Here is a 15,085-nt window from a genome sequence, read left to right on the forward strand (position 1 = left end):
TATGTGTGAGTTTTGATGAAAAAGCTGGGACTTAGTGGAGTTTTGTTTTAGTTGTTTTGGAATGTTTGAGATGGAAAAAGATAAATGGAGTTAAGCTTAATGGATGGAGTTAAATAAGAAATAAAAATGGCTCTGCTATACTTTAACTCTAAAATACCTTTACCAGTTGTTGATAAGTTCTAAGAATTCCAGAAATAAGTCAATATTGAAAACATAGTATCTAATTCCTTGCTTATCAGATATGTTTCTCAAATGTGAATGGTTTAATTGTAAAGCTTACATATTTTAAACCAGCGAGATGGATAGAATATGAATTAGTGTATATATTGGGAGGTATATTTGGAGGCATTGCAGATATTGTCTTTTGTGCTGTCTTGATAATAAAGCTTATTCAGGTAATGTTAAGCATTAGGGATTAATAATTAAGAACCAGTTTCTGGAATTGGAGTAAAGTTCCTATCTCACCCCTATCAATTAACAGAGTTTGCTATTGGAATGTTAGGTAATTTTCTAAACTTTAGTTTTTCCAACTTTAAAGTGGGGACAACTTCATAAAGCTATTGTTAGTAGTAGAGTATATTTTTTGAACCCAAGCATTCTGGTTTCAAAACTCATGCTACTGACTTCTGTGTCAGATGTTCAAGTGTATTTTGTTTAAAAAGAGTACATTTAGATTATTTTATTTGAATTATAGAAAGGGAAAACAAATAAGGCAATAATTTCAATTGATTAAAAATTAAGTCATATTATATAATACATTAATAATTTTAGAAAAAAATGTAACCAAATTTTTGGCCCAATCAATGTACAGATCTTACGGTTATAGTGCATATTATATATTAGATGAAATAATTATTAAATTAGAGAGGTCAAAAACACCAAATAATATAGAGTCTAATACATAGCGTCTAATACATTTACTTGTGTTAGATATTATATGTGATATTTTTAGCACTCTTTCTGACTATTTACCATTCCTGGTACACCTGTGGTAGTAAAGTGTTTTAGGCAATAGTTCTTATTTGAAACTTTACTTGTTACATTCTGGGAGCTCTTTTAAAATTAACAATTTGATTTAATTTTGTTCCAGCAATTATTTCCAATTTTCCAAATGTATATTATTATTAATCCATAAGAGGAGCACAGGAGATAGAATTTTCACATGGTCTATTAAAAAAAGAAAAGTATTTAAGTATTCTTCAAATGAATCTGCATTCCTAATTCTTAATTTTTTTTTCTCTTTTTTTCTTTTTGTTTTTTATTAAAGTTTATTAGGGTGACAGCTGTTAGTAAAGTTACATAGATTCAGGTGTACAATTCTGTAATACATCATCTATATATCACATTGTGTGTTCACCACCCAGAATCAGTTGCTTTCCATCATTATATATTCAATCCCTCATTCCTAATTCTTAACTGGTTGTGAATTTAATCAAGAACCCAAGAACATGTTGATGAAAAGAAACAGCATTAATGGCAACATGTTTACATATGCTTACTGTATTAAAGTACATTACATATTTTCAGGCAAAAATGTTTCTTAAAAATGCTTGGTCACAACTTTAAGTTAATAACATTGAACAAATACTTGAAACTTAATATAAATGTAGTGTTAACAATAGCTTTGGTTGTTTAAGATATTCTTTAATTGTGGTAACATATGACCCAGAATGTATTTCATGGGTTTCATTTCAGTCACTCCAAGATATTATTATTTGTTTACTGGAAGACCTCCAGCACAATAGAAACTTGGTTAGAGACAGTGTATATAACTATCCTGTCCATTACAAGTTGCTTATTGAATATTTGAAAGTCTTTCCTAAATCAGATGATACTAACTTTTTGGAACTTGTACTTAATGGTTTAATTAAAGGAAAGCTGCAATTTATTCTCACTTTCATTTATTTTAGATCTATTTATTGATATGTTTCTCTGTCGAACCATCAACTTTAGGGAATTAAAAATAAAGAAAAGCATCAATTGCTCTCTGGCTCCAAATGTATTTGTATACAATAGACAGTTGAAATAAAGATTCTATCAAAATTTTCTAAGCTCAACTGATAATTTATTTTGTATATTTTAAAATAGAAAATAAAATTGTGTCAAATGTCTTTAAGAATGTTGATATAATTACATTTATACTATAAAATAATATAAATATAAAACATGCTACTTTAATAAATAGAAAGAAGCATATTTTGAAAGCATCCATTTTGATAATTATTACTATATTTGATTTTATGTTAAAAAAGAACATGCAATGATTATGAAAGTATAATAATTATCTCTAATCAGAACATTGTGTAGCATGTGTTTATTCAGAATAGATTACTTATAATTGGATATAATAATTTTGTAAGTTGAGTCTAGGGAGTCCAGGAGAGTGAGAAGAAGCACACAAGATGTCTTGGAACTGGCATATGATCAACTCTGTTGTGTTCTCTTAGTCAAAGAAAGTCACAAAACCAGGCTATCTTCAAGGAGTGTGGAATGGACTATTTGATGGGAGTAGCTATAGGGTTGCATTGCAAAGTGTGTGGATAAAGGCAGGGATAAAGGATTGTGGCCATTTTTGCAATATACTGTACTCCTTATCTAGCAATTCAATATTATCTCTAAAGGAATATTTGGCAGAAAATACATCCTCAATAAACTTAATTACAGGGGTTTATGATGTCAATATGAGTTCTTGCTTGTGATATTAACTAGATCACTTGGTAAAGCAGATGTCTGCAAGGATTCTCCACTATAAAGTTATTATCTTTTCCTTTTTAATTAGCAAATATCTTCAGGGAAGTACTTTGAGACGCGCAACCCCAGGTCCTACTACCTAAACATCATTCTGCAATAAAAGGAACACAGATTCCTTGGAAAAGTGGTTGATTTCAAAAGGACCAGGTAAATACAAGATAAACCTGAAATATCTTGTAGTGAGAAAGTTTAAGAAAGTGCTAAAAAAAAAAGATGGGAGTTGTCAAAAAAGGACAAGAGCCAAATAGAAGAAGCTCCTGATGGCCAAAACAGACACAATTTTAATGCAAAATAAATGATTGTTTTACATATCAACCCACAGAATTAAATACACATACATGAATCCATACTGATATAAATATGTAATTGAATACGTAAGTATTATTCAAGGTGGATGTCTTAGCTTGGACTACTCTAACAAAACACCATAGATTGGGTGGCTTAAGTAACAGACAGTTATTTCTCATAATTCTGGAGGCTAGGAAATCCAAGATCAAGTGGCCAGCATGGTTGCATTCTGATGAGAACCCTCTTCTCGGCTTGCAGACAGCTGCCTTCTTGCTATATCCTCACATAAAGGACAGAGACAGCTCTGTGTCTTACTTCTAAATCAGGTTCCTAATCCTCTCATGAGGCCCCCACTCTCATGACCTCATCTAAACCTAATTACTTTCCAAAGTCCCCGCCTCTATATTCTATCACATTGTGGGTTAGAATTTCAACAAATGAATTTTGGGGGAAATAAATATTTAATCCATACTATTGGAGAAGGTACAGGTATTCCTTACATTAGAATTCCTACTATTAAAAGGAGAGGGATGGGGGAAGTAAACAATCACCATTAGGCAAACAGCATAGTGATGATTTTTGTCTGCCAATGTATATTAAAATTAGTGAGCAAAAATTTGAGGAGAAACAAGATTTGCATAGTATCTTTCATTTATGAAACTAATAAATAAGTTTTATAAAACACCAGTGTTTCCTTCTCTATTTATGCAGTTTTCTTACTACATATCCAGATGTCATCATTTTTCAATACCCTGTTCTCAAATAATGAGAGAAAATTATTCAAACTTTTGTTTGTTTGTTTGTTTTTTTAGTTTTTTTAATGTAGTCTCTGGCTACATTCAAAGCACAGAGGAATAGAACAACAACAAAAAACCAGGTTCCTTGGTGCTTTCAACAATATGTTCTATAGTTTTATTAACATGGCACTGCAGGTGTAAAATACAAAAACCTCAATTTGTGCTATCTTTTGAAAGTTCACCAGTTCAAAAAGGCCCATGACCTTTTCTCTGGAAGAATGATTGTTAGGAAAACACGTGTTGTAAATATATTCATAAATCTAATCAAGTGCACGTGGGATGGAAGAACGGGACTAGATTTGTGAAAACAATATAAACAAAGAAAAATACATAATGATATCTTGTTTTAGAATCTTCTATGCTTTGCTACGTTTTTTTTTTTTTTTTTTTTGGATAGAGGAGGTAGACATATCGTAAAAATTCAAAGAGTATAGCCATCATCATAATTTTCCAAGTGATTTTTCCTTTATTTATTTTTATATGATTAAGGGAATGTAAATGCAATTAAAGAGGAAAGACTCAGAAATATAAGTTAAAACTTTGAATCACAAAAATGTGAGAATTTGAATGATGCTAGAAGTTATTCAGTTCACAAAATTAATTTAACAGATGTGACAGTTATATCACAGAGGTTAAGGAATTTATAAGATTTGCTATGGTCTCACCCTTTTTTGAAATTTGTAGTGATCTACTGATGATGAAAGGAGTTTGACTTGTTTAGAAGGAATGCATACCTTTATTTCCAGTATCAATTATTAGCAAACATAAATTAACAAGTAAACTAATAATAGTTTTATAACAGCTGATTTTAATGTTTAGCTCATCAGATTATAAGGCATAGTTAAAATATTCATAGCTTACTATAAAATTATAATTATAAAAAGGATTAGAAATGGGTAGCTATGGGGAAAACATATTTTATTGGTGAGTATTGCAGTTTGGAATAATAATGCTTAAGTCTGAATGTCATTATCTGTGATATTCTTTTATTCACAGATGATTCATTGATTATTTCACAGGTATAACAGAAAATGGAATTTATAAGGTCTCTGTCCATCCAGAACTTACAGTCAAGTGGAGTAAAATTAATAAGAGACAGACCATTAAATATTTAGTTTTATTTATTTTTAAAAGCTATTATATGGGAGATACGCATCTCTTAGGAGATGATATTTAAGCTGAGATTGACTGAAAAAATAAAGGCATGAGACATGGGAAGCTTGAGTCAGAGCATCCCAATGAGGGCAGCGGCTTATACTGAGGCACTAAGACTGGAAAGAGGGCAGAGTATAGGAACGCGGAGAGCAGAGGGGAGAGGGATTTGCGTAGGTCAAGTTAGAAGAGTTTGGATTTTAAGTGTAATCGGAAATCACTGAAGGATTTTAGTGAGAGGAGTTTTGTTCATGTTTTTAAATAATTATTCTCGCTGCCATATTGGGGGTAATGATGAATGACATAGCTAGTAAATGTGCTCTGATATATATTCTCCACCTTTTTACTGTTTGTATCTTTATAATCCATCTTCTCTTCTAAAAATTGTAGAATTATGCTTATAGAATTGTGATTGAAGAATTGTATGGCTTTAGATCATCCTTTTGAGTACATAGTATTTATATATATATATATATATATATATATATATATATATATAGTGTGTGTGTGTGTACACATACATGATACTTGATTATAGAAATATATATCATATATATCATAGATTATTCTAAAAATAATTATATTTTTGCTGTTATTTGGTTGAGGAAATACCTATCTGCATATCCGTTTAACTTTAAGTTCCCCATTTAATAATGCCTTCAGTTAACACCATTCAAATGTATAAAGTATTTATACATATGTAAATAAGCAAGCCAATCTTGTGATCTTGTCCCTGTTTGCTTACTAGTTGTGTAACATTGGTCAAGTTAATTAACATTTCTTTGAGATTTCTTACCCTTTTCTGTAAAATGGCACCTACTTCAACAGACTTTTTATAAATAGATGACAATGAATATAAAGAATTAAACATGCATAGCATATAGTATATACTTGATAATGTTATTTTTAAAGTTATTGTAGCTTGATATAGTGAAATCTTTTAATTTTAATTTTCCCTGCTCTATCTTCTGTCAAAGCTATCTTTGATTCTTAGTTCACTTTGCATAGATCTCTATAAGCTTATCTTTCTTGCTGACTGAGAGAAGTCTGCATATGCTGTTCTGCAAGGACCTAGGAGGGAAGGCTCATGTCAATTTAGAATGTAAAAAGAAACCAACTAAATAACATCACCAGTACTGACTAATTAAAAAAAAAAAAAAGAAAAAATTAAAAAGAATCAGAATTTTGAAGTTCAAGGGCAAGGTCAATTGGGTCAAAAAAAAAACAAACATGGAAAGAGTAGATATGGTGAGTGTATTTATATATTTTTAATTAAACAACAACAACAACAAATTTGTATTTTTCCAGTGGGAGCCACCGGGTTGAGAGGGGTGTGGCCGTCTCCTCTCCCTCCATGGCCTGTGCTTGTCCACTGATACCGGTGTACTCTGAAAAGGCGGAATCATCTAGCCAAAGAGTCACTTTCACTGTTCTGTTCAAGGTCCCCACTTGAGCAGGTATGGTGAACTTTGTTCACACCAACTTGTGCGAAAACAATAGACAGCCCTATGCTGTGAGTGAAATAGCAGGTCATCAAACCAGTGCTGAGTCGTGGGGAACAGCATGAGCTGTGGCTGGAATTCCCAATGTTCAGGCAGTGGGACTCATCACTCTGGCCAGGGTGATTTTGGAAATATGCATGGTGGAGGCCACATATTTGCACCAACCGAAACCTGGAGCCATTGACACCACAGAGTAAACATGACATAGAAGCTGTGTGCTATCTGCTCTGCCCTGGCTGCCTCAGCCTCACCAGCGCTGGTCATATCTGAAGGACATCATATTGAGGAAGTTCCTGAACGTCCTTTAGTGGTTGAAGATAAAGTTGAAGGCTACAAGAAGACCAAGGAGGCCGTTTTGCTTAAGACACATAAGGCCTGGAATGATGTCAGAAAGGTCTATGCCTTTCAGCAAGTGAGAGCTGGCAAGAGCAACATGGGAAACCATCATCGTATCCCGCACAGGGGACCTTGTATCATCTATGATGAGGACAATGGGATCATCAAAGCCTTCAAAAACATCCCAGGAATTCTTTGCTTAATGTAAGCAAACAGAACGTTTTGAAATGTGCTCCTTGTGGGCCGTTTCTACATTTGGACTGAATGGGCTTTCTGCAAGTTAGATGGCATGTATGGCAGTTGGCATAAAGCTTCCTCCTTCAAGAGTAACTACAATCTTCCATGCACAAGATGCTCAATACAGACCTCCACAGAATCTTGAAAAGCCCAGAGATCCAAAGAGCCCTCTGAGCACCACGCAAGAAGATCCGTCTTAGAATCCTGAAGAATCCACTGAAAAACCTGCGAAACATGCTGAAGCTAAACACACATGCAAAGACCGTCCGCGGGATCAAAATTCTTCACCAGGCCAAAAATCAGAAGTTCTGGTTGGATAAAACAGCAGCAGTGCTAGAAGCCAAATCTGATGAGAAGGAGGTTGCAGGCAAGAAGCCAGTGGTAGGAAGAAAAGAAAGAAGGCTGTTGGCATTACGAAGCAGAAGAGGCCTTTGGTGGGACAAAAGGGCTGCAACTACAAAGAAACCAACAGCTGAGATGAAGCCTGCAGAGAAGAAACCCACCACAGAAGAAAAGATCATGGCATAAAGTGAAATTTGTTTATTCTGTAAAGGTCAAATCACTTTGGACAGTTAATTGTGAATAAAAACCTGATCCAAGAGGCAGTGAGGAAAAACAAAAAAAACATCTGTATAATATATAGCTACATATGTGGACTATAACTAACTTAGAGTAATTTTGAGTAATTCTGAATTAAGTAGATTTACTTTTAATCTAACTAAATACCAGACATGCTGTTCTGTTATTAGTGATAGTTCTTTCCTCACACTTTGAAGGGGACGCAATTTTCCTCAAATGAGGTGTACTACTTCCATTAAATAAGTATTTTGGGAGCTCAATCAATTAAAGCACATTTGTTAACTATAAGGCCATGCCTGTGTAACCACCTGAAACCGTGTAATGATCAACCAATAATCATTGCCCAATCCCCTGTTTGGGAAATACTCTCTAGTTGATAAAATGATAATTCATGTAAGATAATATACAGTACAATGAAGAATAGAAATTAAATCCTGGGTTCTAGGACCAAACTATCTGAGTTTGATTCCTGATTCTAACAACTTAGGAGCTTTGTAACCCTGAGCAAGCCACAGAATGTCTCCCTGTCTCACTTCTGCACATGTCAAATGAGAAGAATACTACAAGTGCCTATATCATAAGGTTATTATGAGGAGTAAATGCATTGCATTGTGTAAAGCAGTTCGATTAATTTCTGGTACTCAGGTAAAGGTCCTGTAGCATTTGCTGTTATAATTAAGGACTCACATGGTTTTGTGAAATGGAGAGTATACAGAGTGGCTTATTATCAGAATTCAGGGAAAAGAAACAAATCACAAGAGAACATCCTCATGGCAGTACTAGAATGTTCACCATCTCTATAAGGGTAGATAGATAAGATTCAAGTTTGCTAGGTTATAACAGCAAAGATGAAGAGGTGGAGACTTAGAAAGTTTTGAGACTCAATGAAATTGTTAATTCGAATTAAGTGGAAGATTCTTGCAAGTGTATAGTGAAAGAAGAGGTATGGAAACCATGTGGACTTGATCTTAAGATTTGAGGAATTGAAACCTGAACAAATCACTTGCCTGTGAGATAAGGTGACTTCTGCATCTACTCTGTTATCTACTTTCACCTTCAATTTTGTGATTCAAAAGTTTAGTTATTTTATCATGTACAAATGATTAAGTAAACTCCAATAACTTCATTTTTTATGTCTTTTTTAATATTTAAGATCAATTCAGTGGTGGCAGAGTTTTGTATTAAGATGAATTTTTCTTCTGGTGTTTTAAACATGTTCACCACTGTCAAAGTTTCACAATTTATTGGAATTGTTAAAGACATAAAATGATTTTTATAATTTCGACCCCTGATGGAGGTAAGCGGTGCAACTTCCAGTGTCTCTCACCAGAAATGCAGAGTCTAACGTTTCATTGCCGTCTCCACAGGAGTTACTGCATTACCAGTTAGGGTCTATCTAACAGCGTATCATTAACCAAGCACCAGCAGATCATCAAAACAAAGAAACTGCTGAAGCTGAATTACATGTTCTCACTCTAATAATGAACATAGTGACACTATACAAAATCAAGACAGTGGCAATGGCACAGAAAGCCCAGGCTAATTTTCTGTATTTCCAAACATTAAATTATTGACTTTATTTGTTCCTCCTGCCTTAATTGTCAGTATCTTTTCAGGTGGGAACCATTGACTAAGAAAAACATGTGCAGAGGTGATATAAATTAAGTCGACTGAAATTCAATGATATTAAAATGAACAGTCATTGGGCATTATTACTTCAGTTGTCTTTGCTTCAGTTCTCTTTCCCTTAGCTTCTGACTTATTTAATCCTGCTGGATACCGAAGTGTCTTTGATACCCTGTCGGCATGGTTTGTAAGCAAGAAAACACTGTGGAGTTCTCTATTTTTGATGAATGTTGCATGTACTTTAGCACTGCGTAAAATTCCCAAGATTTAATTTTGTGACTCTGACTTATAGTGCTATATTCAAAATCACCTTTAGAGTAATGTGTTACTTAGAAAGCATTAGTTCAAAATTTGTAATAGGAAAGATTATCTGCCTAGTGGATTGAACCTTGGTGCCTTTTTGCTCTTCTATTTAACGGTACTTCTTTTGAATAATAAAGTAGCTTTTCTTTGAAGAAGAAATTATTTGGAATTTTAGTTTTCTAAAATCAGCCCTTTTCTCCCATGGAGTGGAAACACTTTTCCTTTCAAATCCTTCATAATTGAGTTGTTGTTTTTTTTGTTTGTTTTTTCTCTACTTGGAGTTATTCTTTCTTTCATGTTACAAACAGGTCTTCCAGTTTCTTCTGGGAATTTCTTCATGATCTTGTGAGCATTCAATTATTAAACAGATCAGATGTTTGGAAAGATGAGTCATGTTTGCACATTGTAGATCCTGACACAGTTCATTTGTATAGGTTTTCTGCCACCTATAGAGTTCTTTTTCACAGCTTCATCACAGAGGATTTTTTTTTTTCTTTCTTCCGGTAAAGTTATTCATATAATAAATCCTTAGGGGGGTGGGGGGAAGCCATTAGAATAGTTCATTTAAAATTTTGACTGTTTGCTGTGAATGTCCTCTAAATAGACAACCATTTTGCCCCAGGAATAACTGATGTTATTCAAAGTTATCTGCTGTAGGATACCCAGATATTTATGCTAGGGTATCTTTAATTTTTAAAGGGAAATGAACTCTCATTATTCGATGAATATGTTTTCTTTCAGTGATAAATGTACTGAATTGATATAGTTCCCGTATTCTGATGTATACTTTATTGAACAGCATATGGGCTTGGGAACTAGATAGAACTTGGTGCTCTCATTTAAAAGAGTTTGTAGGCTTGACCGTGATTTTAACCTCTTTATACTTCTATGGCATGTAAGCTTAGGCAAGTTTCTTCACCATTCTAAATCTCAGCTTCCTAATCCTTGAAATCATGATAAATACACATTACAGATAAAACAGGAATTAAGCTATTATCTTAACTAAATGTGTCTTAAACTACTTAGAATTGTGTCTGACACAAAAGCTGCAACAAACAATTGTCATCCACTCTCTTTTTCAGCAAATATGTATTTAGTTCTACTACTACTTCTATTTTGAGTACTAGTACTACTGACAACAACAATAATCTGCCTCCCAATTTTGCACCTACAGTAGGATTCCTCATTTCTCAGCCTTTACTGTGCAATTGGATCTCTTAGGAGTTTGTTTGTTTCACACACACACACACACACACACACACACACACACACACACACAGTATACCGATAACAGAAGATGAATACAAGTCACGTCTGGCTTCTGCAATTATAAGAGGTGCTCAGAGTGGTTACCATCAGCATCCAAACATTTCTGATTACAGTGAGCTACTGCTAGAGCAACGTTGACCAAAGTGTCTACATTATACATTTTTTGGCACCCCGATATATCTATATATGGAGAGAGAGAGAGAGAGAGAGATTTCATAACCAAGTTTATTCAGATCGATTACATTTAAAATGGGTAAAGAAGCATCCTATCCATTTTAAACTATTTATTAACCTATTAATCCTGATGACTTTATATTTGTAACTCTCAACTCTCACTTTGGAAAACTGAGAATCTAAAGTAATAAATTAAAGCTTTCATTTCGGTTTCTAATTTAATAATAAAAGCCTCACAAAGTTTCAGGTATTATTCTGTTGGTTTTTATGACATATTAAGTTTAGTCTTTCAGAACTATGTGTTTAAATACCAACTATGTGACACGTTTTGTGGTGGGCACTAAGGAAGTAGTACTCAGCAAGGAAAGCATCATCCTTGTTATTAACAGCACGGAACCTGGTGGAAAAGACAACGAAAAAGCAATAAAAAATAAAGATGGAAGAATATTACAATAGGGGAGTACAGGCTATGGTTGCATTATCTTAAGTCTTACCTGCCATCCTCTTTGCTAAGGCATTGATAGGTTTATGAAAAGCATGCCCACATAAAGTCATGTAATCTATGCCCTGTGCAAGCACACTGATACCGCAAATGCACTGTCCTGCCTCACAGTGATTAAGGTCTTGCTTTTCCATTTCTAGGGCATTAGCTTATTCAACTTCAGACATTTGTAAAACTGAAAAGCTCCATACATTCAAAGGGTTTTCCGTAAAGTTAATTTGATATGATTGTTCACATAAAGGTTAAAAAATCCAGTGCAAAAGATGCTCACTTTCATGTTTAATATTGTTCTAACTGATTAAACATGTATCCCATGTTGTGGCTCTAAAAAATTATTAATAAGGGACGATCTTGTAGTTGCCTGGGTGTTCTTTTAGATGTTGGGAGCCCATGGCAGGCAGGTGCAGGAAACTTCCTCACATTCATGTAGAATGAAAATGTGGTTCATATTAAAAATTCTGGTTCATGTATCTTTGACATAAACTGTTACCAATTAAGAAAAACAAAACCTCTGGGATATACTGGCTATTTATATTATCTTCTATAGAATACTTTGATCTGTCTTTTACCTTTGCAGCCCCCTACTTCAAAATGTGCTATTGGTAGTAGTGGAGGTGATATGGGGCAATAGCCTGGGAAAATTTAACTTTTGTGATGTATACACACAGTCTCTCTCTCTCTCTCTCTCTCTCTCTCTCTCTCTCTCTCTCTCTCTCTCTCCTGTCACACACACACACACACACACACACACACACACACACACAGTTTATGACTTGAAAACTTTTGAGTGACAATACAGGATTTCGAATTTCACACCTTTTGATATGTTATTGTATTCTTTTAAGCTTTCTTCTCTAATGAGTACCCTATTAATATATGTCCTCTGATAAGTTAGGAGCTCATTTCCTTCTTGAATATCAAGTTTTATAGTCACTTCTTCTAACAAATATTTTTCTCAAATGTATAAAATTAATAGCGATCCAGAAAATGCGGTAAGTCAAACAAACTAAAAAAATTAGAGATGGAGTATTTTGGATCATTGTTATTTTATTAATGCTTTTTATTTTCCATTTTTCTTTTCCCATAATGATGATTATTCATTTTTCAAAAACAGCATATACAAAAGCCATGCTGCATAACCTGATGTTGTTGTGATAAATTAATTATACTATGAGGAAAACAGTGCTCTGACAGTTGAAAAGCTAATTAATACCTTGCTAACTTAGATTTTCTTTAAACCTAAGAGAACCTGTTCTCAATTTCAGAATACTTCACGTGGATAGGGGGTGAGGCATTTTTATACGTGCGATTTCCATTTCTATAGAATTGGTATTTTGGGACTGACTCTAGTTTTAAAATGTACATTTTCTCCATTCTCAGGAAAACAAGGAGATTATTTACTTTGTAGTCTGCATATACATCAGAGAAGAATCATTCCTTATATAATGGTCTTGATATGTTTAGAGTCTAAAATACCTACTCCTGGATACTGAATATTTTGTTATAAAATGCCCATACTTGTTTCATCTATGTAAAGTCACATATTTAATGTAGCTAATTTTTGCATGAAAGTAAAAAATAAATGAATTTGAGAATCAAGTAACCATAATAAGAATGACTTACGTGCTATTATTGCTAAAAATCACTTGATAATGTTAAACCCATACCAAAGTTCTGAAGTAAAGGCCCATCTCAAAATGGAAGATGACTTTAATCAGGTTCCACATGGTTTTAGAACCCAAATCCAGTAATTTTTGTTTGTTACATTTCTTGTTTTTAATTTACTTAAAAGTGCTTTTCAAAGTCAACGGAATGACTCTTTGGAGTAGGGATCAGCACACAACATCCTATGTGCCAAATCCATCCTGATGCCTGATTTTGTAAATTAATTTTGTTGCAACACAGTCATGCCCCTTTGTTATTTATTGCCTATGGAGCTGAAAAGAGTGCCATAGATAGCTTGCAAAAGGGTGCACAGCAACATATGGGGATGATAGAAACGTTTATCTTGATTGTGATGATTTCGTGGATGCATTCATATGTCAAAACTGATCAAATTTTTCATTTTAAACAGGTGCAGTCTAGTATCCTTCATTTATACCCCAACAAGTTGAATTAAAAAAAATAGAAGTATAGATATAGGAATCCAGTTTTTAAAAATAAAATGTGCAGAATGCCCATTCAAATATTTTATTAAGTTCAACAGTTATAAAATTATTCAATCAAATTACCATAAAAATTTTAACAGTCTCAATGTCTGTACCTATTTCACTAGGAACTAGTAACAAACCTTTCATGAGCAATTGCCATCCCACAAAACATTCTTTCAGTAGTACTGCTCCAGGAGATACAAAAGAAAGCTGAATTAGGGTCCCTATTCCTCATAGAGATTATAGTTTATATCAAAATGAAATAGTCACATAGCTGTAAAACAGACTATGCTACGGTTCCAAAGACAGCAATTTGAGGCTTATCAATAGACAAAGAATGAAAAACAACAAGGTCTTTGGAAGTCATCAGGCTGGAATTCAAACTCAGCTTCTTTCATTTTCCAGTTATGAAACTGCTTAGAGTCAGTTCTGTCATAGGAAGAAACGATAAAAATAATATTCCCTTCCTGAAGCTGTTTGTATCTCTCCTCGGCAACATATATGTAGTAGGTATTCAATAAATATGTTAGGTGAATAAAGAGCCTGAAAAATTGCAGTTCCAGAGTTGCTAAGCAACTTGCCAGAATATAGTAGTTACTGACAATTCGAATCTCCTGTTGGTTTGTAATTCCTGTCTAAAGGATGGATTTAAAACATTTTCTTATATGTGAGTCATTTAATTAGAAAAAGCTAAAATGGTAGGCAATATTCACAAAATTCAGAGGAAGTTTCTCTTTATATAAGTATTTTAATTTTCAGGTTATATGTATATTACAAGTGTTTGTTTTGTAGATATATCCTGCTTTTTGCTGAATAAAACTATTTCTAAAAAGTTAATATCTTTCTTTAACAATGAATTGCTATGAATTATTCACAGAGTACATATAGTAAATGTAAATTTTCATGGTAATATATTGTGTAAAGTAAAAACAAATCATCTAGTTTTGGGGGTTTTGTATTTCCATAACATGGACCTGGAAAGATCATGCAACACTTACCAACGTTAGGTGTAGATGTCACCATTTCTCCATTTGTAAAACAACATTGATGAGAACCTTACATATACATATGAGGCCATGGGCCAGGCACTTTTTCAACATAATCTCATTTAATCTTCATAACTAACCTACAAGGTTAATACTGGTGTTATCATTTTACAGAAAAAGAAACAGGCTTACAAAACCCATCTTGCATGAGAGATGGTGAATGGAAAAACAGATGTTTTCCCTTAGATCTATTTGAGGCCATATTTTCTGCTTTTGCTTCCATACTAAAAACTAACCATCACGTGAGCCTCTTCCCGTATTTAAAATTCTAATTTTGAACCTCTGAGACAAAAACTTGACAGCAGAATGTAAAGCAAAAGTCTGAGGTGCCCAAATCCCCCAGATTCACTGAGGTTTTCCAAAGATATCCTTT

The 15,085-nt window shown here is 33.7% G+C and overlaps 1 protein-coding gene and 1 pseudogene across 5 annotated transcripts in view; both read left to right on the plus strand.

Annotated features, from left to right (window-relative positions):
- Positions 1 to 15,085, plus strand: part of NAALADL2 (N-acetylated alpha-linked acidic dipeptidase like 2) — a 1,208,457-nt gene that overhangs the window by 387,558 nt on the left and 805,814 nt on the right. The gene's annotated exons all lie outside the window — the stretch shown is intronic.
- On the plus strand, positions 6,343 to 7,703 carry LOC141572244 (large ribosomal subunit protein uL4 pseudogene; annotated as a pseudogene).

This window comes from Rhinolophus sinicus, linkage group LG01, assembly GCF_036562045.2.
Source record: "Rhinolophus sinicus isolate RSC01 linkage group LG01, ASM3656204v1, whole genome shotgun sequence".
NCBI classification, from domain to species: Eukaryota; Metazoa; Chordata; class Mammalia; order Chiroptera; family Rhinolophidae; genus Rhinolophus; species Rhinolophus sinicus.